A 23,131-nucleotide genomic window follows, 5' to 3' on the forward strand; every position below is an offset into this window, starting at 1 on the left:
TCAGTGGGCTGTCTGCAATCTGTTTGAGACACCAAACTTCAGTATTTTGGGTTGATTATAATCAAGGTTTTAGAAGTACAAGGTTTGCTGTAACCAAGAATCTGAACTCTTTAATGGAGAGATACTATCAAAAAAGGGCAAGTGTTGAGGATTCCAAATCCCCTAGATCAACCCTTCAGCCCTAGGGGTAGTGGGGGAGTTGGCTCTGGAGCCCAGTGCCGGGATAAATATGCAATTTGCAGGATGCTAATGAGCTGCTGTTGATAAAGTGGCTAAGTACTTGTAGTCAGCCAGCCCTGCCAGCCAGGGCCTCCTGAGGCTGAGGGTCAGGGCTTAGTTGGCTGACAGAGCCAGGCCCAATGAGGACTTTTAGATGACAGCCACGAGGGCTACTTCGTCTTCTTCGGACCCTGGCTAGTTTCCTGTGGAACCCAGGCTTCACTTTCTGCTTCCACCAGAGCAACCCCCCACTGTTTCGTATCTTGAGGCTCCTAAGATTTTAGCTTTTTTTTTTGTTTATGAGAGAGAGAGAGAGAGTACGAGGGAGGGACAGAGAGAGTCTCAAGCAGGTGCAGAGCCTGATGTGGGGCTTAAACTCATGAACTGTGAGATCATGACCTGAATCAAAATCAAGAGTTGGATGCTTAACCGACTGAGCCACCTGGACACTCTAGATTTTAGTTTAAAAAAGAAACTGAGACACAATATCAATAAAATAAAGGGAAAAAAAATACCCCACATCAATAGATAGATAAAAAGTATTGATAAAATCCAGCACCCTTTCGTGATTAAAAAAAACAACCACTCAGAAAGCTGGGAATAGATGGGAACTTGCTCAACCTGATAAAGAACACTTAGGAAAACCCACAACTAATAGACTCAATGAAAGATTGAGAGCTTTCCCACCACGTTCAGGAACAAGACAAAGATGCCCAGTTGTGCCACTCGTACTTATCATTGTACTAAAAGTTCTAGCTGGGTAAATTAGGCAAGAAAAGGCAAAAGCATCAGACTGAAAATGAAGGAATGAATCTAGCTCTATCTGCAGATGACAGGACTTGTATATAGACAATCCTAAGGAATTTCCAGATAAAACTGTCAGAAGAGGGTTGCCTGGGTCACACAGTCAGTTAAGTTTCTGACTCTTGAATTTGACTCAGGTCATGACCTCACTGTTGGTGAGATCGTGCCCTGAGTCTGGCTCTGCGCTGACAGCTTGGAGCCTGCTTGGGATTCTTCTCTCCCTCTCTCTCTGCCCCTCCCCCACTTGTGCTCGCTCTCGAAATAAACATTAAAAAATTAAACTGTCAGAAGCAATACATGAGTTGAGTAAAACTGCAGGATACAAGATCAGTACACAACAATGTTGTATGTCTATACTTTAGCAATGAACAATTTCAAAATAAAACCAAGTAAACCCATTTACAATAGCATCAAAATAAAATACTTAGCAATAAGTTTAACAAAAGAAGTGCAAAACTAGGGGCGCCTGGGTGGCGCAGTCGGTTAAGCGTCCGGCTTCAGCCAGGTCACGATCTCACGGTCCGTGAGTTCGAGCCCCGCGTCAGGCTCTGGGCTGATGGCTCAGAGCCTGGAGCCTGTTTCCGATTCTGTGTCTCCCTCTCTCTGTCCCTCCCCCGTTCATGCTCTGTCTCTCTCTGTCCCAAAAATAAATAAACGTTGAAAAAAAAAAAAAATTAAAAAAAAAAAAAAGAAGTGCAAAACTTGTGTGAGGGGAAGTACCACACGTTGTTGAAAGACATTAAAAACCTAAATAAATGGAAAAACATCCCATGTTCATGGGCTGGAAGACAAGATTGTTAACATGGCAATACTCCTGAAATTGATCTATAAATTCAGTGTGAGCCCTATCAGAATCCCAGGTGGTTTCTTTGTAGAAATTGACACAGTGATCCTAAATTTCATATGGAGATTCAAGGGACCCAGGATAGCCAGAACAATCTTGGAAAAGAAGAACAAAGCTGGAGGATTCAGTCTTGTTGATTTCAAAACTTACTACAAAGCAACAATCATCAACACAGTGTGGTACTGGCATAAACTCATGATCTCCTCCAGATGTGTTCTTCACCACAGCCTGCCATCTGGAGCTCCACCTAGCCTCCTTTTCTCACCCTCCACAGTCAGTTGGTCAGTCAGTTCCCAAATCCTGCCAAATGTATTTCCTAAAATATCTTGGACCCACCCCTCTTCTCATTCATGAGGGGCATGTAGGCAAATATCTTTAAATTCTCCTATTCCCTCTTTCGGCTAGGCTGGAATTTGCATTTGCAGGTTTTTGCTTATCAGTATCCCTCCAGGGAAATCTTCCACTCTGGTGCCATGGTTGGATCTGTCTATTAAGTCCCATGAGAGCTGGAGTGTTAGAGCTAGAGACATGCTGTAGCTTAGGTCCTCACCATCTTTTTTCCTAGGCAAATGTAATAGCTTCCCGAATGATTTTCCTCCTTTCTCTCTTACCCTTACTCTATCCCCGGACCTAGTATAGCTACAGATGATACATAGTTGGTGCTCAGTATATATTCACTGAATAAATAAATGGGTGAATGGATGGATGGATGGATGGATGAGTGAATGAATGAATGAATGAATAGAGACAGATCAGGGGAAAGTTCACCAGGGGTAGACCTTGTAGGCCATCTTAAGAATTTTGAACTTGCCTAAGGTCCAGGGCAAGCATTTAAGAATTTTCATATGTTGGTGTTTGGGGAGTGCTAGATGGTGATATGTTTAGATATGTATTGTAGTTAAATTACACTGGCATCTGTGAGGAGAAAAGAAGATGTGGGGAGGGGCAAGAGTGGAAGCAGGATGTTAGGATAAGCCAATTTCTACAAAGAGCAACCCTCAATTGTTGACACAATTCTTAACATGGTGACTTAACACAAGAAAAGGTTTGTATCTCACTGGCATTACAGTCCAAGGAGATATGTCACTGGCAGCCTTCCATATTGTGACTCAGGGATCCCAGCTCCTTCCATTTGTGGTGCCACCATTTTCAACCCGTGACCTCCATGTCACCAAAAAGCAGCATTTAGGATAAGGCCTGGAAGCAAAATTCCATCCCTGTCACCTGCAGTCTATGGTTCCCACCTGAGCTGCAAGGGAAGGTGAGAGAAAGGGTGGTTGTTGGAGTCTATCTAGCTGAGACGCTGACGGCTTGGACAAGAGTGGTGGTCATGGGGGTAGGAAAAGGAGTTGGATTCAAGAGAGACTTAGGATTATGGGGACTTGCTGAGGGGTTGGGTGTGGGGTGGATGAGGAAGAAGGAGGAATTGAGAATGAGTCTATTATCCTCTTACTTGGGGCACTGGACGGGTAGCAGACTTTTTAAAAAAATTGAGAGCCCCTGAAGAGTAGCAGGTTTGAGAGGGAATCGTCTCAAAGGTTAGCAGTGTCTAAGCTCACATTTCCCCACAAGGGAAAGTTCGTAACTTGGAATCACAGACCATTCATGCTGTCAGCCTGTCTTTCCATTTTAGGACTAGTCTGGAATTTGCATTTTTCAGGCTTTTTTTTTTTTTTTAATCAGTTTCCCCCCCAGGGAAACCTCCAGCAGACACCCTGGTAGGATCTGTCTGCTATAGTATGATCTTACCAGAGTGTCAGAGCTAGAAATTTCCCCGGAGGGAAACTAAATCCCTTGGGTAGAAGGGGGCTTCCCCCTTTCTATAGTCACACTTCTAAATCTGTTTCTAAACTGGGAGCATTTGAGGAAAAGCTCAAAGAGCCTTCCTGTTGTTGGCCTCAGGCCACAGTTGGTTTTTTCAATCCACAGAGGACATATGAGATGCACATTTTCCTAGGCTGTGTATTTTGTTCCAGGCCTATGGTGGGTTTTTGTTTTAAAAGTCTTTTGGAAGCATGTCAGCGGTGATACTATGGCAATGTTGATTGCAACATTTGACAGTTCTCATTGCAAGATGTGTAGAACATATGATGCTTTTGTCCTCTGTCCAAACCCTCAGTGGTTTACATGAAAAAGGGCTGATATTTCAGTGATGAAACATTAGCAGAAGGCTGAAATATGTCACTTAAAAACATTGGGCTAGCCATAATTGTTTTAATCCTCTTGTGCTGGAACTGCTTTTAACTTCTATATCAAGAAACCCTCTTCTGCGTATATTTAATTTATGAAATAAAAGCAGCCGATTGAGTAGCATAATCCCCAAAGTTTCTACCTTGATTTAGATATTGGAGATCATGCTAAGACTAAGAGGCCGCACGGGACTGTAGTGGGAACATCAAATACTTAGCGCAGTGCCTGGAATGCACTTTGTGGGGCTGCTCACCCCCTCCTTACTCCAGGAGTAAGAAGGTCTAGGTTCTAGAGAGGCTAAGTGACCTGTGTTACGTTACACAGATAGTTGGGGGTAGATTTAAACTGATGTCCGCTGACTCCAAAATCTGTGTGATTACCCACCCTGCCTATTGAAATGCGTGCTAAGTACCAAGTATCCCACTAGAGGCTGAGGCTATGGAAATGAAGGCACACGGCGGCAGAGTTAAGTAAACAGGCAATTGAAATACAGTAACTGGGCTAATAGAAGTCAGCAGGGGGCTCCTAGGGAGTCAGGAGGAGGGGCAATTTAGGCAGTGCCCAATTAGGGAAGTCTTCCTGGAGGAGGGGAGCTGGAGCTATTTGTTTAAACAGAGCAGTTAGCTAAATGAAGAGGGATGGGAAGAGGGACTAGCACACACAAAAGCCCAGAGCAAAGAAGCAGCATAGTGAGTACCAGGGAATTGCAAGCAGTTTGCTTTATTATTATTATTATTATTTTATATTTTAGACAGCAAGATAGCGTGAGCTGGGGAGAGGGGCAGAGGAGGGGGAGAGAGAGAAGCCCAAGCAGGCTCCACGTTCAACACAGAGCCCTACACGGAGCTCGATCCCACCGCCCTGGGGTCGTGACGTGAGCTGAAATCACGAGCTGGACGCTCAATCGACCGAGCCAGCCAGGCGCCCCTTTCCTTTCCTTTCCCCTTTCCCCTTTCCTTTCCCTTTTCCCCTTTCCTTTCTCCTTTCCTTTCCCTTGTTTCTCACAAGCAGTTTGCTTTAATGAGACGTATATTCGTTATGTGTTGCTGCATAACAAGTTACCCCAGACTTTAGTGGCTTGAAATATAACAACTTTTATTATCTCCTGGCTCTTTGGGTCAGGAATCCAGACCACTTGGCTGGAGGCTCTGGTGCAAGGTCTTGGCGAGGGTAGCAGTCACCTCCAGTCTTGTGCGGAGGAGGATAGCTTCCAAGCTCACTCACGTGATTCTAAGCAGTGGTTAGCTTCCCACTGTTGGTTGGAAGCTGCCCTCCGTTCATTGTCACATACGCCTCTCCACGGGGCAGCATACAACATGGGTGCCTGATTCATTCAGGAAGAGCAAGTGAGAAGGGCCAGGGAGAGAGGGTGTGTGAGCAACGTGGAGGTCACAGTTTCTTTGGAACCTAATCTCAGCAGTGAAATCCCATCACCATTGCCACGTTAGATTTATTAGAAACAAGTTACTAGGCCCAGCCCTCGCTCAAAGCGGGGAGATTACACAAGGGCATGAAATACCAGGAGGTGGAAATCATTGAGAGCCACATCAGAAAATTTCAGTTGCATTTAAATTTACAAAGAGGTACTACCATTCTATATGCCTCTGTTTTTAATTTTTAAAATAAATGTTTATTTTTGAGAGAGAGAGAGAGAGAGAGAGAGTGCCAAGAGGGGGAGGGGCAGAGAGAGAGACACACACACACAGAATCCAAAGCACACTCCAGGCTCTGAGCTGTCAGCACAGAGCCTGATGCAGGGCTTGAACCCAACAACCATGAGGTCATGACCTGAGCCAAAGTTGGACGCTTAATCCACTGAGCTGCCCAGGTACCCCTCTATATGCATCTTTTAAGGCTTTTTTTTTTCACACAAAATTGCATCACAAGGAGTCATGCACACTGTGTTGCTTTAGTTCATTCATTCTGACTACTGTATTTCATTGTGTATATATACTATAAATTATGTATTTTCTCCCATGGATAGACATTTGAATGTCCTGGGTCTGAGAAATGGGGGTTTGGGGGAAATGGGGGGAGTGATTGCTAATGGGGTTTTAGGGGACAGGTAATTAAAATGTTCTAAAATCAGATAGTGGTGATGGTTGCACAACTCTGTATGCTAAAACCCATGTAACTTTGCATTTTATTTTTTATTTTTTATTTTTAAAGGCCATTTTGAATATTCTTGGACACTTGGCTCATTTTTAAAGTTTATTTATTTATTTTGAGAGAGAGAGAGAGAGAGAGCACGCACAAGTGGAGGGTGCAGAAAGAGAGAGAGGGAGAGAGAGAATCCCAACCAGGGTCCACACTGTCAGCGCAGAGCCTGACATGGGGCTTGAACCTACAAACCGCAAGATCATGACCTGAGCCGAAGTCAGACACTTAACTGACTGAGCCACTCAAGTGCCCCTATTTTTTATTTTTATTTTTTAAAGTAGGCTTCATGGCCAGCTCAGAGCCCAATGCAGGGCTCAAACTCACCACCCTGAGATCAAGACCTGAGCTGAGATCAAGAGTTGGACATTTAACCGACTGAGCCACCCAGGTGCCTCAAACTGTGCACTTTAAATGGGTGAATTGTATGGCACGTGTGTATCTCAATAAAGCTGTTACAGAAACTCTATGACAATACATTTGAAAGAGTCGAGGGAAAAAAGATGATTTCCTAGCAAAATATAAAGTACCAATATTGACCCAAGAAAAACTAAAAAGCTTAAAGACAGAAATAATCATTAACAGATTATATAAAGGAAATTAAAGGACTACCGTAAAAAAAAAAAAAAGTCAGGATGGCCAATAAGCACGTGAAAAGATGCTCATTAGCCAACAGGGAAATGCAAGTTAAAGTTACAATCAGTTACCAGTGCACACCCACCAGAATGGCTAAAATAAAAAAGACAGACAACATTGCTGGTAAGAGTATAAATTGGTAGATTCATTGTGAAAAGCTGCTTGGTAGTGTTTATGAAAACGAAGCATTTGCTATATTTGAAAGTTGTTAAGAGAGTAGATCCTAAAAGTTATCATCACAAGGAAAGAAGCATCCCTCCCCCACCCCCGCCCCGTTTTGGTATCTGAGATAATGGATGTTAACTAAACTCATTTCACAATATATGTCGGTCAAGTCACTATACTGCACACCTTTTTTTTTTTTAACGTTTCTTATCTTTTTTAATGTTTATTTATTTTTGAAAGGGAGCGAGAGAGCAGGGGAGGGGCAGAGAGAGAGGGTGACAGAGAATCCCAAGCAAGCTCCGCACTGCCAGTGCAGAGCCTAGCACAGGGCTCGAACCCATGAAACTGTGAGATCATGACCTGAGCCAAAACCAAAAGTTGGATGCCTAACCAACTGAACCACCCAGGTGCCCCTACGCTGCACACCTTATACTTACCCAGTGCTGTATGCCAATGCTATTTAAATAAAACTGGGAAAGATACTAATTGTAAAATAACTCGAAACATGGGCATACCCTACAATGCAGTAATTCCACTCCTACGTGTGTGTACCAGTAGAAATAGCTCCAGACCCACACGCCGTGAACAAGATGTTCATGATGGCACTATTCATAACAGCCCCAAACTGGAAACAACACACATGCTCGTCAACAGAAGAAAGAGAAAATTAACTGTGGTATATTCATCCAGTGGAATATCATGTGATAATGAAAGGTAATGAAATGCAGGTATACGCAATGACATGAGTAAATCTTGCAGACATAATGTTGAAAGAAAACACTGAGACACAAAAAGAATACATATCAAATTATTCCATTTATATGAAGCTCAAAATAGGCAAAAATAGTGGATAGTAATAGTGGATATTCTTGGGAGTGGGGTACTGGGAAGGGACATGACATCTTTTGGGGTGCTGCAAACATTTGGTCTTGATGTGAATGATGGATATACAGGTGCATACATACATACAAATGCGTCTAGGGGTACAGTTAAGGTTAGAAGACTTTATACACTTTATTGTATGTTCATTATCTCTTACTAAAAAAGTTTTTTTTTTTTAATCAAGGAAAAGGAAGTGTTCTGGACTTTGATGTCTGATCACTGAAGACTAGGTAATTTGAACCAAACCTCCCGTGGCAAAAAGTGGACAGAATATTTTAAAATATCACTTTAAAAGCATCAATGAGCTGGAGCGCCTGGGTGGCTCAGTTGGTTAAGCATCCAACTCTTGGTTTAGGTTCAGGTCATGCTCACGTGGTTTGTGGGTTCAAGCCCCGTGCCAGGATTCTGTGCTGGCAGCACGGAGCCTGCCTGGATTCTTTCTCTCTCTCCCTGTGTCTCTGCCCCACCCCTGCTCTCATGCTCTCTCTCAAAAACTAAATAAATAAACATTAAGAGAAAATTTAAAAGAAGCATCAATGAGCTAACTAGATAGTGAAATACAATACCAAGCCAAGATCTGGGAGAGTGGGGAATCAAGAGAGGTGAGCCTGACACTTGGAATTGCTTTTGCCCTGGGTTGTTTGGGGTTGGCTGAACTAGAAGAAACAGCTGAGAGCTTAGGACAAAGTGTCACAGTCCAGACCCCACCAAGAGCATACATGGACACTTGATCTATGACAAGTGTGTCAGTGTGCTAGGACAAATGTGTAAGAGTGCTAGGACAGTGAGAGGTCCATATGAAAAGATGAAATTAAAGCCCTGCCTGGCACCACACACAAAAACCAATTCGGGGTGGATTGCAGACCTAAGGTGAAAAGGTAAACCAGTAACATGTTGAGAACATAATATTGGAAAATGTCTTCATAAAATAAGATAAGGAAATACTTTGGAATCAAGACACACATAACAACCACTAACCATAAAAGGCTAATAAATTGCAATAGAGATCATCATCAAAAGACACGAAAAGGCAAACCACCAAGTGGGAGAAGATATTTGCAATACATATAAATGCAAAGGGCTTGCATCCAGAATATATAATGTATGCTGACAAATTAATAAGAAAAAGTCAGACAGATGGGCAAAAGGTTGGAACAATTACTTCACAAAACTTTTAATCACAATGAGTTACCATCAGACACTCAGGAGATTGGCTGAAATGAACAAGTCTGACAATTCTAAGGATTGAGGAAGATGTGGAGGAAGTGGAACTTCTGGGCTGCTCATGGGAGTCTATGTCAGTAGCACCAGTTTGAAACATGGTTTAGCATCACTTAGCAAATTACATGTGCTCTCTACACAAGGGCAGGCACATGAGGGCCAAGAAAGGGACTGCAAACAACAACAGGCTGTTTGTAATGAGCACAGAGCGGAAACAACCGCAATTCACCTGCAATTCACAAAAGTGGAAACAAGCCAAATGTCCATCTACAGCAGAATGGATAAATGATTTGTGATATCTTCATACAGTGGAAACGAATGAACTTCAGCGATATCCACGGCAACATGGATGAATCTCATAGGCATTGTCTGAGTGAAAGAAGCTGTGTGATTCAATTTATACAAAATTCATAAACAGGCAAAACTAAACTCTGTTGTTTACAGATGCACACAGATGGCTCAATTATAAAGAAAAGCAAGTAGTCGATACTATAAAAGTCAAAATAGTGTTTACCTCTGGTGGGGGATGAAGAAGGTTGTTACCATGAGGGGTGTTATGAGCTACGTTGTGTTCCCCACCCCCCACCCATTCATATATTGAAATCACCACCCCTAGTACCTCAGATTGTGACCATATTTGGAGCTAGGGTTTTTAAGTTAAAATGAGTCATTAGGATGGGCCCTAATTCAATATGGCTTGTGTCCTTATAATGAAAAGAGATTAGGACACAGACATGCACCAAGAGGTCTGGGGGCGGGGGGAAATCATGTGAGGCCCCAGGGAGAAGACTGTCTACAAGCTAAGGAGAGAGGCCACAGAAGAAACTGAACCTGCTGAAACCTTGATCTTAAGATCAACTACTAGAACTGTGAGGAAATAAATAAATAAATAAATAAGTAAGTAAGTAAATAAATAAATAAATTTCTGTTGTTTAAGACATCCAGTCTGTGGTACTTTGTTATGACAGCCCTAGCAAACTCCTACAAGATCTTCTGGGTGCTTCCAATTTTCTGTTTCTTGAGTCCGATGGTAACCACACAGGAATTTTCTTTACCATAAATTTTTAGGTTGTATATTTAAGCTTTATTTATTTTATTTTTCCTTTCCAAGTCTTTTCTCACAGGACTGGTGTGAGACTCTAACGAGAACAAAATCTTTTGCCCTGCCCAAGCCAGGCTATTCTTTTCGGGTTTGTTGTTTCATTGTAAAATATAACACATGTACTAATTGACTTTCTGTGTTTCTCTGTAGGCATCTTCTGGACATTTCGTATGAACTGAATCATGTCGTGTGTGGTCTTTTATGTTTTCAGTGTGTATCAGCACACCATCCCTTTTTACGAATGTGTAGGTACACCACATCATGTTTATGCACTCGTCAATTGATGGAAATTTGGGCTGTTTGCACTTTTTGACTATTATCAATAATGTTACTACAAATATGTGTGTACAAGTTTTTGTGCACATATGCTTTCAGTTGTCTTTGGGTCTATACCTAGGAGTGGAATTGCTGGGCCATATGCTAATTCTATGTGTAACTTACTGAAGAACCACAGAACTGTTTCCTACAGTGGCTGCACCATTTTACATCCCCATCAGCAATGCATGAGTGTTCTCATTTCAACACACCTTTGCCAGCGCTTGTTACGCTCTACCTTTTTGATTATTGTCATCCTAGTAGGCGGTAAGTGGTCTCTCGGTGGTTTTGATTTGCGTTGTTGTAATGGCTAATGACATTGAACATCTTTTCATGTACTTTTTCCTTCCCGTGCATCTCTACCACCTCCATGGAAGGGAGGGTTCTCCCAGCAGAGAAGCATGAAAGTCAGTCTTAGTTCTGAGGAGCTGGCCCTGGCCCTACTCTGGGGCTCTTGGTTTATCTGGGTCAGTTTCTGTTGCTGCCACCAAACCCTGGAAATCTTATTGGGTCCTCTCACATCACCTTACGGCACCTGTCCTCTGTCTGTTCCATTGAAGGCCTTCTTGACGCCGAGGACTTTCCTACAGTGGGGGTCTTGGCTATACCCGAAATGGGTACTCAAACATCCTGGCATAATAAACAGAGAGATCCCGGATGGGAGGCCTAGCAGGACCCTGTGGGAGCATCAAGTCCAAATCCTTATCATTCACAGGGGGAAGCTGAGATCCCAAGAGGGTGGGGAGCTATCTGAAGTCTCACAGATGTTAGTGCTGGAGCTGTGGGCCGGGCAGGATCCTTCCTGTTGTGCACATGATGGAAAAAATAGAACATTTTTCCCTTTGCACTCTTCTTAAGCAAAGGAGCATGCAGCAAGGACTGTCTTGAGGGGGAAGGGCAAGCACCCGCTGGCTGTCGCTTAGCAAAGAACAAACCAGAGCTTCATGTTGATGGATAAACAGGGTGCGGCCGCCGAAAGCTGGATTTGACCCACAGTAGCAGGTGCCCTGATCTGGTAGAGCAAGGTCTTCTGCCTGGTGACAGGTTAACCACAGTCACTTGAGAAAAGTAAAGATAAATGGATTTCTCCTCCGAACCCTTTGACCTCTGCAAAGCAGGTGCAAAGTATGCTTAGCCCCAGTGGGGTTGCCGGGGGAGGGAAGAAATAATAGGTCTTTTCTTTTCCAGTTTTACAAGCTTTGACCTTCAGCCAGTCCACTTGTTTCCTTAAACCCACTGTCTCACTGTGGCCAGTGGGAGTGGAAAACCCAGTGTCTGCTGGGACTGGCCCCCTCCCCCAGTAATGTTGTTCCTGTTCCCCTTCGAGGATGGGGCTTTTGGGGCTAAGCTCCAAGCTTCAGTTCAGACTCCCCTGAAGGTCACCTCTCCTTCTAGAATGTCAGTGCTGTAAAAAGGCCTGTGGTGCTGAGGAAGTGATCTGGGCTGGGAGACAGAAGCCTGGATTCCTCCCTCAGCTTCTGCACGAACTTACTATGTCACTATGAGCATTCTCTTTCCCCATCTGAGAATGGGGAGCCTCACTTTCCCCATCTATAAAATGGGCTTAAGAACAACTGCATCGTACCTTCCTCATGCATCTTGACATATTTCTTAAGTCCGAAATGGACAGATAGCCAGTTAATATCATTAACATAAAAGAGTTACCAATAGCGATAGGCAAAAGACAAACCCCACAATTACAAAAGTCAGTCAGAGTTGTGGCGCTTGGGTGACTCAGTTGGTTAAGTGTCCGACTTTGGCTCAGGTTATGATCTCGTGGTTCATGAGTTCGAGCCCGGCGTCGGGCTCTGTGCTGACAGCTCAGAGCCTGGAGCCTGCTTCAGATTCTGTCTCCCTCTCTCTCTATACCTCTTCTACTCACATTCTGTTTCTCTCTCTCTCTCTTCCTCTCTCTCTCTCTCTCTCTCTCTCTCAAAAATAAATAAATAAATATTTTTTAAAAAAGTCAGTCAGAGAAAGACAAATATCATAGATTCACTCATGTGGAATTTAAGAAACACAACAGATGAATGGGGGAAGGGAAGGAAAAATAAGACAAAAACACAGGGAGGCAAACCATAAGAGACTCTTAAATATAGAGAACAAACTGAGGGCTGCTGTAAGAGAGGTGGGAGGGAGAATGGGCTAAATGTGTGATGGGCATTAAGGAAGGCACTTGTGGGGATGAGCACTGGGTGTCATATTAAGAGACGAGCCACTGGGTTCTACTCCTGAAACCAAGACTACGCTGTATGTACGTTAACTAATTTGAATTTAAATTAAAAAATTTAAAAAAAAATTAAAAAATCTGTTCATCAGTTAAAAAAATAAAAATGAAAAATAAATTCAAACAAAAAGCCCACAAAAATAAAGAAAGCAAATAATTATTAAATATACAAAAACTTCAACGTAATAAAAAATACAAAATGAAACAAAAAATTATTTTCACTTATTGGGGCTGCAAAAGAAGGATGAGTGAGTAAATTAGGACAGCATGTGTGGCAGGCAATTCAGCAACACATATAACATTTGTGCAAAGGGCATATACTATAGTCCTGGGGGGTACCCTAAGAAAGCCATTGACATACATGCAAAAATATAAGTGCATCCCATCATATTCTTTTAAAAGTGTGTTTAGAATAATTCAGATTGTGATTTTTTATTAAAAACAAACTTCCACAGTGCTTTAAAAAATATAGCCAATTCAAAAACATGCCCATATTAAGGTAACAAACATTTTTTCTAATTTCTCTTCTCACTACTTATCCAAGTCAAAAATTTCACAAAGTTGACAGATTTTCCATTTGTATTCCTTTGCTGCAGAATCCAGAAATACCCAAATCACATATTAAATATATTTAAGTGTCAGAATTTGACACTGTCCTACAGATGGAAAACCTACAATTGCAAAGGAAAAGTCTACACAGGTTTAAGTCTACAAATCTTTAAATTTAGAACATCTAAGTGCTTTTTACATTATTTTTATACTTTTTATATGTATGGAATATTTCACAATAAATGTTGAAAAAGAAAGTGCATTATCGATGGAAATTTATTAGATAAGGGTGACTATCATGGCTCTGCTTATAATGGCAAAAATAATTAGAAGAGATTTTGCTTGGTATGTTGTTATAATGACGCCCCCAATGAATTATACCTCCCTGTGTCCATCCTCCTTTGCGATGTAATATTGCTGTTCCCTTCATCAAGCGGTAGGGTGAATTTTCCCACCCATTTGACCCTGGGCTGGACTTGTGACTTGCCTTCCCAGTGCAATGCATCAGAAAGGATACTGTGTGATTTCCAAGGCTGGGCCTTAAGAAATCTTGCAGTTTCCATTTCCATCGTCTTGGAATCCTTAAGCCACTATGCCACCCGCCAGGGTTGGAAGGGGAGACACATGCAGTAAAGGGTTTACCCTGTAGGCTTGGGGTGCTCAGAGGCTGCATGTTCCAAAGAAAAGACTAGCCTGCCACTGGCTCCTGAGACACAACCTGTGAGCCTTTGGATCGTCCTGCTTGAGTGCATTTATGTGGGCCTGGGGCTTTGGGTCATGCTGTATCAGTTTGACCTCTGGAGGGCTGGAGTCTGAGTAGTCCAGTTACATGGGCACTACATGTTTCCATGCCTGACCTGCGATAAAGACCTTGGACACTAAGGCTCAGTGAGGTTCCCTGATTGTCTGCAGCTTCATGAGGGAGCCCAGGAGAGCCCAGCAGAAGGAGAGCAGGCCTACCTGCAAAATCATGAGAAATAACACATCATTGTTATTTTAAGGCACCAAGGTTTGCAGTGATTCATTAGTACTCATAAGTAGCTGACATAATAAATAATAAAAAATAGGCAGCTGGTTAAAGAAATTATCATATATCTATACATTGAAATACTGAGACGTTCTCTACAATGCAGATATGGATTCTAACCATATTAAATGGAACTGTGTTCACTATGTATTTCAAGAAATGAAATGTTATAAATAAATACGTATAATATAATCCTATTTTGAAAGAAATTAACATATATGTGCTTATATATAAATAAATGATTGGAGGCTTCCAGTTTTGGAATGAATAAGTCACGAAAATAAAAGGCACAGCAGAGAGAACATAGTCAATGGTATTGTAACAGCGTCGTGTGGTGACAGATGGTAGCTACACTTGTGCTGAGCATAGCACAACATATAAAGTTGTTGAGTCACTGTGTTGTACACCAGAAAGTAATGTAACATTGTGTGTCAACTATACTCAAATTAAAAAAAAATTTAAATGTATTATTAGAATAAGCCATATGTGATAGCAGATATTCAACCATTTTTGCCCAGCCCAAACAACAATTTCCCAAGATTCAACTAATACATATCGGTAGAATCAAGGCTGGAAGTACCCACAGCAAAATACTAACTGTGGTTCTGTTTGGGGGGTGAGTACTGGGCGCTGTTTTCTTTTTGGTCATCTGTATTTTTTTGAGTGGTTTCATTTAAATTGTAGTTAACATCCAGTGCAATTTGGTTTCAGGAGTAGAATTCAGTGCTTCACTTAAATACAACACCCAGTACTCATCACAAGGCCATCTCTGTTTTTTTAAGTCTATTTATTTATTTTGAGAGAGAGAGAAAGAGAGAGTAGGGGAGGATCAGAGAGAGAGAGAGAGAGAGATACAGAGAATCCCAAGGAGTCTCCATGCTGTTAGCGCAGAGCCTAATGCAGGGCTAGAACCCACAAACCATGAGATCATGACCTGAGCCGAAATCAAGAGTCAGATACTTAACGGACTGAGCCACCAGGCATCCGAAGGTCATCTGTATTTTTAAAATCTTCGTACATTGAACATGTACTTCTTACTGTAGTACGAAGGAGAAACCAAAAGGAAATTCTTTTTCTCCTTTTTATAAACATATGAACAATGCTGACTAGGTGAGGAAACTGAGCTGGGAAGGGAGAAGGGCCTAGTTGGGACCTGGAGCCAGACCCGCATTAGCCTGGGATTTGGCCTTGTGGCCTGTGGCCCAGGTCAAGTTCACACAGGTTCTGGGCAAGGCGAAAGGAGGTTGAGGCCAAGAGGCTGAGGCTTTTATGTTGGGTGGCTGGCTGCAGAGCTGGGTTCATGCTTCGGGTCGGCTTGCCCAGAGCCTTGTTAATCATTGCCTTTTGTTCCCCATAGGTACTGTTGGCCTCAGTCCTTCTCAGGCAAAGGATCAAGGGCAAGTGTGGGAGAGGCAGCCCAGGCTGGCAGTCTCATACACACGGAGTCCACTACCCAGATGGCTGCCTTTCCCTTCAAACTGAAGCATCTCTGGGGGAACAGGGGTGGGGTCTTAGCTCGGAGGACGTGGCAGAGCTGGAATTTGACCCTGGTCTGTCTGTTCCAACCACTGTATTGTATAGCTGCCTCCATTTCATTGATGGACACCTGGCTTCATTTGAAAAGAAATTTGAGACAGCTTAAAAAATGTGTGGAATCTAATACAATAGAAATAGAGAAGCAGGCCTAGAGAAAGCACAAACAACAGTAGAAAATCAAAACAAAGCAAAGAAATGTATGAATATGCAGAATATCAGGGCTACCGTTGACAGGAGGGGTTGTCTCATATGCTCTGAATTGCCAGGCTGCCAAAGTGAAAAGGGAAAGCCAATTGTCCTTATAATTCTCATTACCAATGAGAACTTCTTTAGAGGAAACATAGCTGTCAAAGAATTCTAAAAGGCATTTATAAATGCTGTTTGATGATACTGGCAACTGTTAGCACTTGACATCTCCCAGTTGCCATTAAAGCCGCCTTTGAGTTTTGATGTCAGTGATGGGGAAGAATTATATCTGTAGCTGTGTCTGTCTCTGTCTGTGTTTGCATCTATGTCACTCTCTGTATCTGTATCTTTATCTGTACCTGTATATGTGTGTCTGTTTGTACCTGTATCTGAGCTCTATCAGTATCTGGGTCTCTATGAGTACTTCTAAATGTGTCTCTACTTGTATTTCTTTCTGTGTCTCAGTCCGTACTTGTATCTCTGTTTCTATCTTACATATCTATGTCTTTATAAATATCAGTGTCTGTATCTCTATCTGTACCTGTATCTGTATCTGTAAGATACTTGTATGTAATACTTACCTGGCAGGGGAGATACCGTGATCATTAGGGTGGTTTTCCCAGGGTGAGGCTTATTCATTGCACTTCAGATGTGCTGACCCCTGTGATGTCCCCAAGTGTGGGAAACTCGACTGCATCATTTGTGGGAGTGGGGGACTGGGTTCGTGCTTAAAGAAAAAAAAAAAGGTACTTGTATCTACATCTAATAAGTACCTGTATCTGTGTCTCTATCTGTACCTGTGTCTGAATCTCTATATGTACCTGTATATATGACTCTATTTGTATCTGAATCTGTGTTTCTATTTGTACCCACGTGTGTATGCAGTATCTTTGTCTATATCTGAGCCGCTCTATGGATTTCTCTCTACACCTGTATTTGGGTCTCCTAAGTATTGGTGTCTTGGTCTCTATCTTTACCTGTATCTGTCTCTCTATTTGTAACTGTATCTGGGTCTGTATCTGTATAGGAATCAGTGTTTCTTATTGTACATATATCTATATCTCAGTGTGTACCTGTATTCTTTCTCTATCTGCACCTATGTCTGTGTGTCCATCTGTACCTATAATTGGGTCTCCATCTTTAATTGTATTGTGTCTTTGTCACTGTATCTGAGTCTCTATCTGTACTTATTATCTTTGTTTTCATCAATACCTGTATTTGGGTTTATCCTTACTTCTGTCTGAACTATATATGTACTTGTATCTATGTCATTAACATATCTGGATCCGTGTTTCTATCTGTACTTGTATCTGTACAGAGAGAGGTACCTGTATCCCTGTTTCAATCTGTACCTGTATCTGGGTCCTTATAAATACCTGCATATGTGTACTTTCATTTGGCTCTCCACTGGACAAGTATCAGTGTTTCTGTGTCTCTATATCCAACAGTATCTGTGTCCCTATCTGTACTGGTATTTGTCTCTATTTGTAATGTAACTTTGCATCTGTATCGATTTCTGTAACAATACCTGTGTCTTTATTTGTATCAGTATCTTTCTCCTATAAGTAACTGTATCTTGGTCTCTATCTGTAATGGTAAATAAGTCTCTCCACTTGTACTACTGTCTTTGTTTCTGCCTGCACCTGTATCTGCGTCGCTATCTGTACCCGTGTCTGGATCTGTCTGTATACATGAAGCTATGTCTTTATCTGTACCTGTATTTGTGTTTGTACATGGATTTGTGTCCCTATGTGAAACTGAATCTATTTGACAGACTTATCCTTGTCTTTATCTGTGCTCCAAACTGTATCTTTAACTGGTACTTGGTCTCTCTCTATTCATGAATCTATGTCTCTACCCGTACCTGTATCTGGGTTTCTATCTGCACCCAAATAATCTGTGTCTATGTATGTACCTGTATCTATGTCTCTGTATGTGTATCTGTTTCTATATCATACCTGTATCTACCTCTCTGGTCATACCTGTAGCAGGGTTTCCACCTGTACCTGTATCTGTATATGTGTGTCTAATTGTATCTGTGTCTGTCTTTTTAACTACCTCTATCTGTGCCCATAAGTACCTATGTCTTTCCATTTATATCAGTGACTGTTTGTCTATTTGTACTTGTATTTGTGTCTGTATTTGTATTCACATCTGTATCTGTAATTGTATGTGTGTAACTATGTCTCTGTCTATGCCTGTATCTGTGCTTCTCTCCATACTTCAGTATGTCTCCATGTGCACTTGTTTCTCTATCTATATGAGTATCAGTCACTGTGTCTATCTGTACCAGTTTTAGTATCTCTACAAGTACCAGTATCTGGTTTTCAGTAGGTGTGTGGGTCTCCATCTGTATCTGTAGGTGGGTCTCTATCTATACTAGTATCTGTGTCTCTAATTGTATCTGTAAATGGGTACCTATTTGTACCTGTATCTGGTTGTCTATCTGTTCACTTATCTGCATTTCTATAAGAACCAGTATCTGTGTCTTCCTAGGTACCTGGGTCAATATCTATCTTTTCCCAAATCTGTGTCTCCATCTGTACCTGTATCTGTATCTCTCTTTTCCTGTATTGAGGTCTCTTGTTTCTGTATCTGCATCTCCACCTGTTCCTGTAGCTGGGTCTCTATCAGCCTGTACCAGTATCTTCATCTGTCCTTGTATTTGTGCCTCTATCTGCAAATTTGTACCTTTCCCTGTACTGTACCCTCATCTGTGTCTCTATCCATAATGCTTTCTGGATCTTTATCTCTACCTACATCTGGGCTTTTGTATCTATACTTTTTCTCTGTCTGTGCCCCTATCTGGGTCTCTGTACCTCTATGTGTGTCTACATCTGTACCTGTTACTGGCTCTGTCTGTACCTGTATCTGTGTCTCTATCTATCCCTGTACTATTCTATTTGTTCCTATATTTTTGGGTCTGTATGTACTTGAATCTTGACTCTCTATACCTCTACCTATGTCTCAACCCGAATCCATTTCTATGCATTTATCTGTACTGGTATCTGATCTCATTCTGTACATTTTTCGTCTCTACTTATCCCTATATCTGGGTCACTATCTCTATCTGTATTTACATGTGACTATATCTGAATCTATATCTCTATCTGGAAATGTATCTAGATCTAGATCTGTCCTTGTGTCTATCTCTACCTGTATCTGTATTTTTGCCTTTCTGTGTATCCGTATCTCTATCTGTATCTGTCAGTGTCTGTGTTACTGTATTTTTACCTATTTCTAGTTCTCTGTGTATATTTGTATCAGTGTCTCTAATCATACATATGAATATATGTATCCGGTCTCTATTTGAATCTTTATCTGTGTCTCTATCTGGACCTATGTACAGATGTCTACCTGTTCCTGAATCTGTGTCTCTATATGTAATTCTTTCTAGGGCTCTCTTTCTTCATACCTGTATCTGGTTATGTATCTCTACCTGTTCCTCAGTGTCTGTGTTTATCTGTATGTATCTTAACTGGTCTCCATTGTGATCTGTGTTTCTATCTTTATCTGTACCTGTGTCTCTCTACATTGTATCTGTATCTCTATCTGCACCTGTATCTTTGTCTCTATCTCCATATCCACTCCTATCTGTGTCTCCATCTGTACCTGTATCTACCTGTATACAAGTACCTTTGTCTGTGTCTGTATTTGTACCCTGCATGTGTGTCTCTATCTGTTCCTATAGCTGGGTGTCTATCTGTACCTCTCTCTCTCCTGTATCTGTGTCCCTATATATACCTGTATCTGTTTGTCTATCTATACCCATATCTGTGTCTCTATTTGTCCCTGTGTCTGGGTCTATATCTGTGTCAAGAGACATTGAAGATGCTCTGAGACTTGCAGGAAGGATTATAAAATCTGCCTGCTAGCTCTGCTGCTAGATCCACCATTGTTTTGTATTATATTAGTTTCCTGAGACTTCTGTAAGAAATTACCACAAGGTGGGTGGCTTAAACAAGTGAAATTTATTGTCCTAATGTTCTGATGGTTAAAATCTGAGGTCAATATTCTGGCAGGGATAATTCCTTCTGAGGGCTGTAAGGGAGAATCTGTTCCACGTCTCTCCCCTAGCTTCTGGTGGTTTGCTGGAAATCTTTGCAATTCCTTTGCTTGTACAATCATCGCTCTGATGTCTGCCTTCATTGTCACATGGTGTTCTTCCTGTGTGCGTGCCACTGTGTCCAAATTTCCCCTTTTTATAAGGACACGAGTCACACTGAGTTAGGGCCCACCCTAATGACCTCATCTTAACTAATGACATCCGCATTAACCTTATTTCCAAATAAAGTCACATTCTGGAGTCTGCTGGTTGGGAATTCATATGAATTTTTTTTGGAACACAATTCAATCATATAACAATCATTTTTTTCCTTCATTTCACTGCTAAGACCATACCTTTACAAACTCGTGACTCCATCCTTTAGTATGGCTCTTCTCTGGGTTCTCATTTGGGCTTGGGACAGCTAGTTGAGAAGGCCACTGTCATCATTTGGGGAATGTAGCTCCAGAGCAACCCAGAAGACAGGCTAGTGCAAGGGTCTAGGGGAAGAGTGGATCTGTGCACAGAGGTGCTCCATCATGGGGACCTGGAACTGACACCTGGGAGTAGAATCAGTCAGTTGGATTGGGTGATGCTGCAGTAAGAAACAACTGCAAAATCTCAGAGAAAAATCCCAACAAAGATTTATTTCTCACTTAGTCACTTATGCCGATTGCAGCTCAGTTGATGGTTAGCTCCATATCATTCTCAGAGCTCAGGCTGAGGGAGGCTCTGACCTCATGATTCCAGTAACACTGAAGCAGAAAAAAAGGAAACATGGCCTATTATATACTGTTTTTTCTGTTTCTGCTCAGAAGTGAAACACCACCCTTGTGTTCATAAACCATCAGCTGGAGCAGGTCACTTGGTCGCACCTAATCTCAAGGGATCAGGGAAATTCAATTCTATCATATGCCTACGAAAAGAATAGGAAATAGCTGCAAAACAGCAGGCCTTTGGAAGCCTGGGAAGGGCTTCTGCCTCTCTCTGCCTCATATTGCTCTTCCGAGGGTAACCATATGTCCTGGTTAGCCAAGGCAATTTCTACATACTCCTCCAGCCTAAATATTAGTAGTGCTCTTTCAGTCTTTAAAGAGTCCCTGTTTGGACAAAGAGTCTATGATTCTACTCCTCTTTGGTGGCAAGAGATAAAAACAGTCTATGTACAGGGAGGTAGATGCTATTAGAAAGGGAGACACCCTGGTAGACCATATGCTAAACTGATAAAGTCACTTCTGGTTACATGTTACTTTTTGTGTTTCTTTACGTTTTATTACCCTGTAGCACTCAAGTGAATCTTTAGATACCTAACATGGTCTCAGTTGTGTCCTGGGGTGAGGAAAAGGGCATGTGTTGGCAATGGTGACAAGCGAGGGAGTTCCATGGTAGGCAAATTATCAGGGTGAATGTAATGGGCCTGCGTTGTTCTCTCCTACCCTGAAGTCTTCTAGCAATGACCATGGAGGTTCTGGGGTTTGTGAGATGGCACTTCCTCAAACATAGCTTCACTGGTGACACCCATTTCTCCTCCATTTGCTTTTTTCAGCCTAGTGAGGAAGCCACTTCCAGCCCAGAGCTGGTATCTCAGTACAGAGAAGCAAGGGTGGGCAAGAAGCCCCTTACCATCTTGAGCCAGGAAAGAAAATGGGGAATCCTGCTGCCTGTGGAAGCCAGGGGAGCCAGCCCAACCTCTTGGTCACTAGGAGGTTGTCTTTTTTCCCCCATCACATCTTCCTGCCTCAGGGCCTTTGTACTTATTCTTTCATCTTCCTGAAATGCCCTCTCTCTATTCCCTCATATCTGGCTCCTCATACTTCTGGATTTGGCTAAAATGTTCCCTCTGTAGAGACACTACCTGTTATTATCCTATGTCAGTAGATTATCCTTTTCTTCCATTGTCTGTCATGGCACTCCATTCATGAAATTGTCACAGTATTTGACTATTTCTTTGTTCAGTTTTGTTTCCACTTTAGACTATAAACTCCATAAAGGTAGAAACTATACTTGTATCCTGCAGCCTAGCAGAATGCTTGGTGCTTAGTAGGTCCTCAGCATATATTTGCAAAATAAAAAAATGAATTATTAAATAGATGAGTGATTGTATGCATTTGAGCTCAGTTTCTAAGGATATGCACACTTTCTGGCCTTGAGCAACAATGTAGGAAAATGAGAAGCACCCTGAAAAATCTAACTTGAATTGTAGTTCAGAATGGCCATTCCTAGCATGTCAGACACACAAAACTGAAAATGATCTGGAGGTCACAGTAGAACTCAATAAATATACAGAAACATTATTGGAATATATCAAAGGGTAGTCTTTATCTGAGAAGGGCAGCAGGCCCTTTGGAGTATTTATTGAAATTGGTCACAAATAAATGCCATTTGTGTGACTCCATTTGGTGTGTGCATGTGCATACCCACACAGACACACGCAGAGACGAGACTGTTTGCAGGTGGCTTTGTGGCCACCTGCATGTAGAAAATATGCAGAGACACTCAGTGCAGGGATGATTAGCCCCATTTTTCAAAAGAGGAAACTAAGGCTCAAACATGTTAAGTTCATTGTCTAAGATCGTACTGCAAATAGGTAGAGCAGGCAGGCTGATCGCAACCTCCCGCTTACCCATTGCTGGACTCTCATTAGGTGGAGGGTGGGGAGTGGAGCCCAAGGTTTGTGCTTGAGCAGTGCTCTTGTTGGTGATGCAGATATAAGTGTACCTGCTTTGTTATCAACCGTGGGAGGGTCTGAATCTCTGTGCTGAATGGTGAGTGAGAGTACTCACATTGAAAAAGTTCCCCCGATAATTCAGAGACTTTCCTCCTTTCAAGGGGGCTTCCTCCAAACCATTTATGCCCTGAGAACTGCTACATTAGAAGATACGTGGAAAACAAGTTCTCAAGGAACTGACTTTCATTTGATAAGTTCACTATAAAAACCACTGAACATGTTCCCAACTAGAGGCCAGTGATACCTACATATCTCAAACTCGCGTGATCACAGAATTAAGAAGCTTCAAAGTGGCTGT

The 23,131-nt window shown here is 42.0% G+C and overlaps 1 pseudogene; it reads left to right on the forward strand.

Moving 5' to 3' along the window:
* The first annotated feature begins 16,633 nt into the window (after nucleotides 1–16,633).
* Nucleotides 16,634–16,787, forward strand: LOC131503349 (U1 spliceosomal RNA; annotated as a pseudogene).
* Nucleotides 16,788–23,131: the final 6,344 nt, after the last annotated feature.

The sequence above is a fragment of the Neofelis nebulosa genome, chromosome X, assembly GCF_028018385.1.
Source record: "Neofelis nebulosa isolate mNeoNeb1 chromosome X, mNeoNeb1.pri, whole genome shotgun sequence".
Classification (NCBI taxonomy): Eukaryota; Metazoa; Chordata; class Mammalia; order Carnivora; family Felidae; genus Neofelis; species Neofelis nebulosa.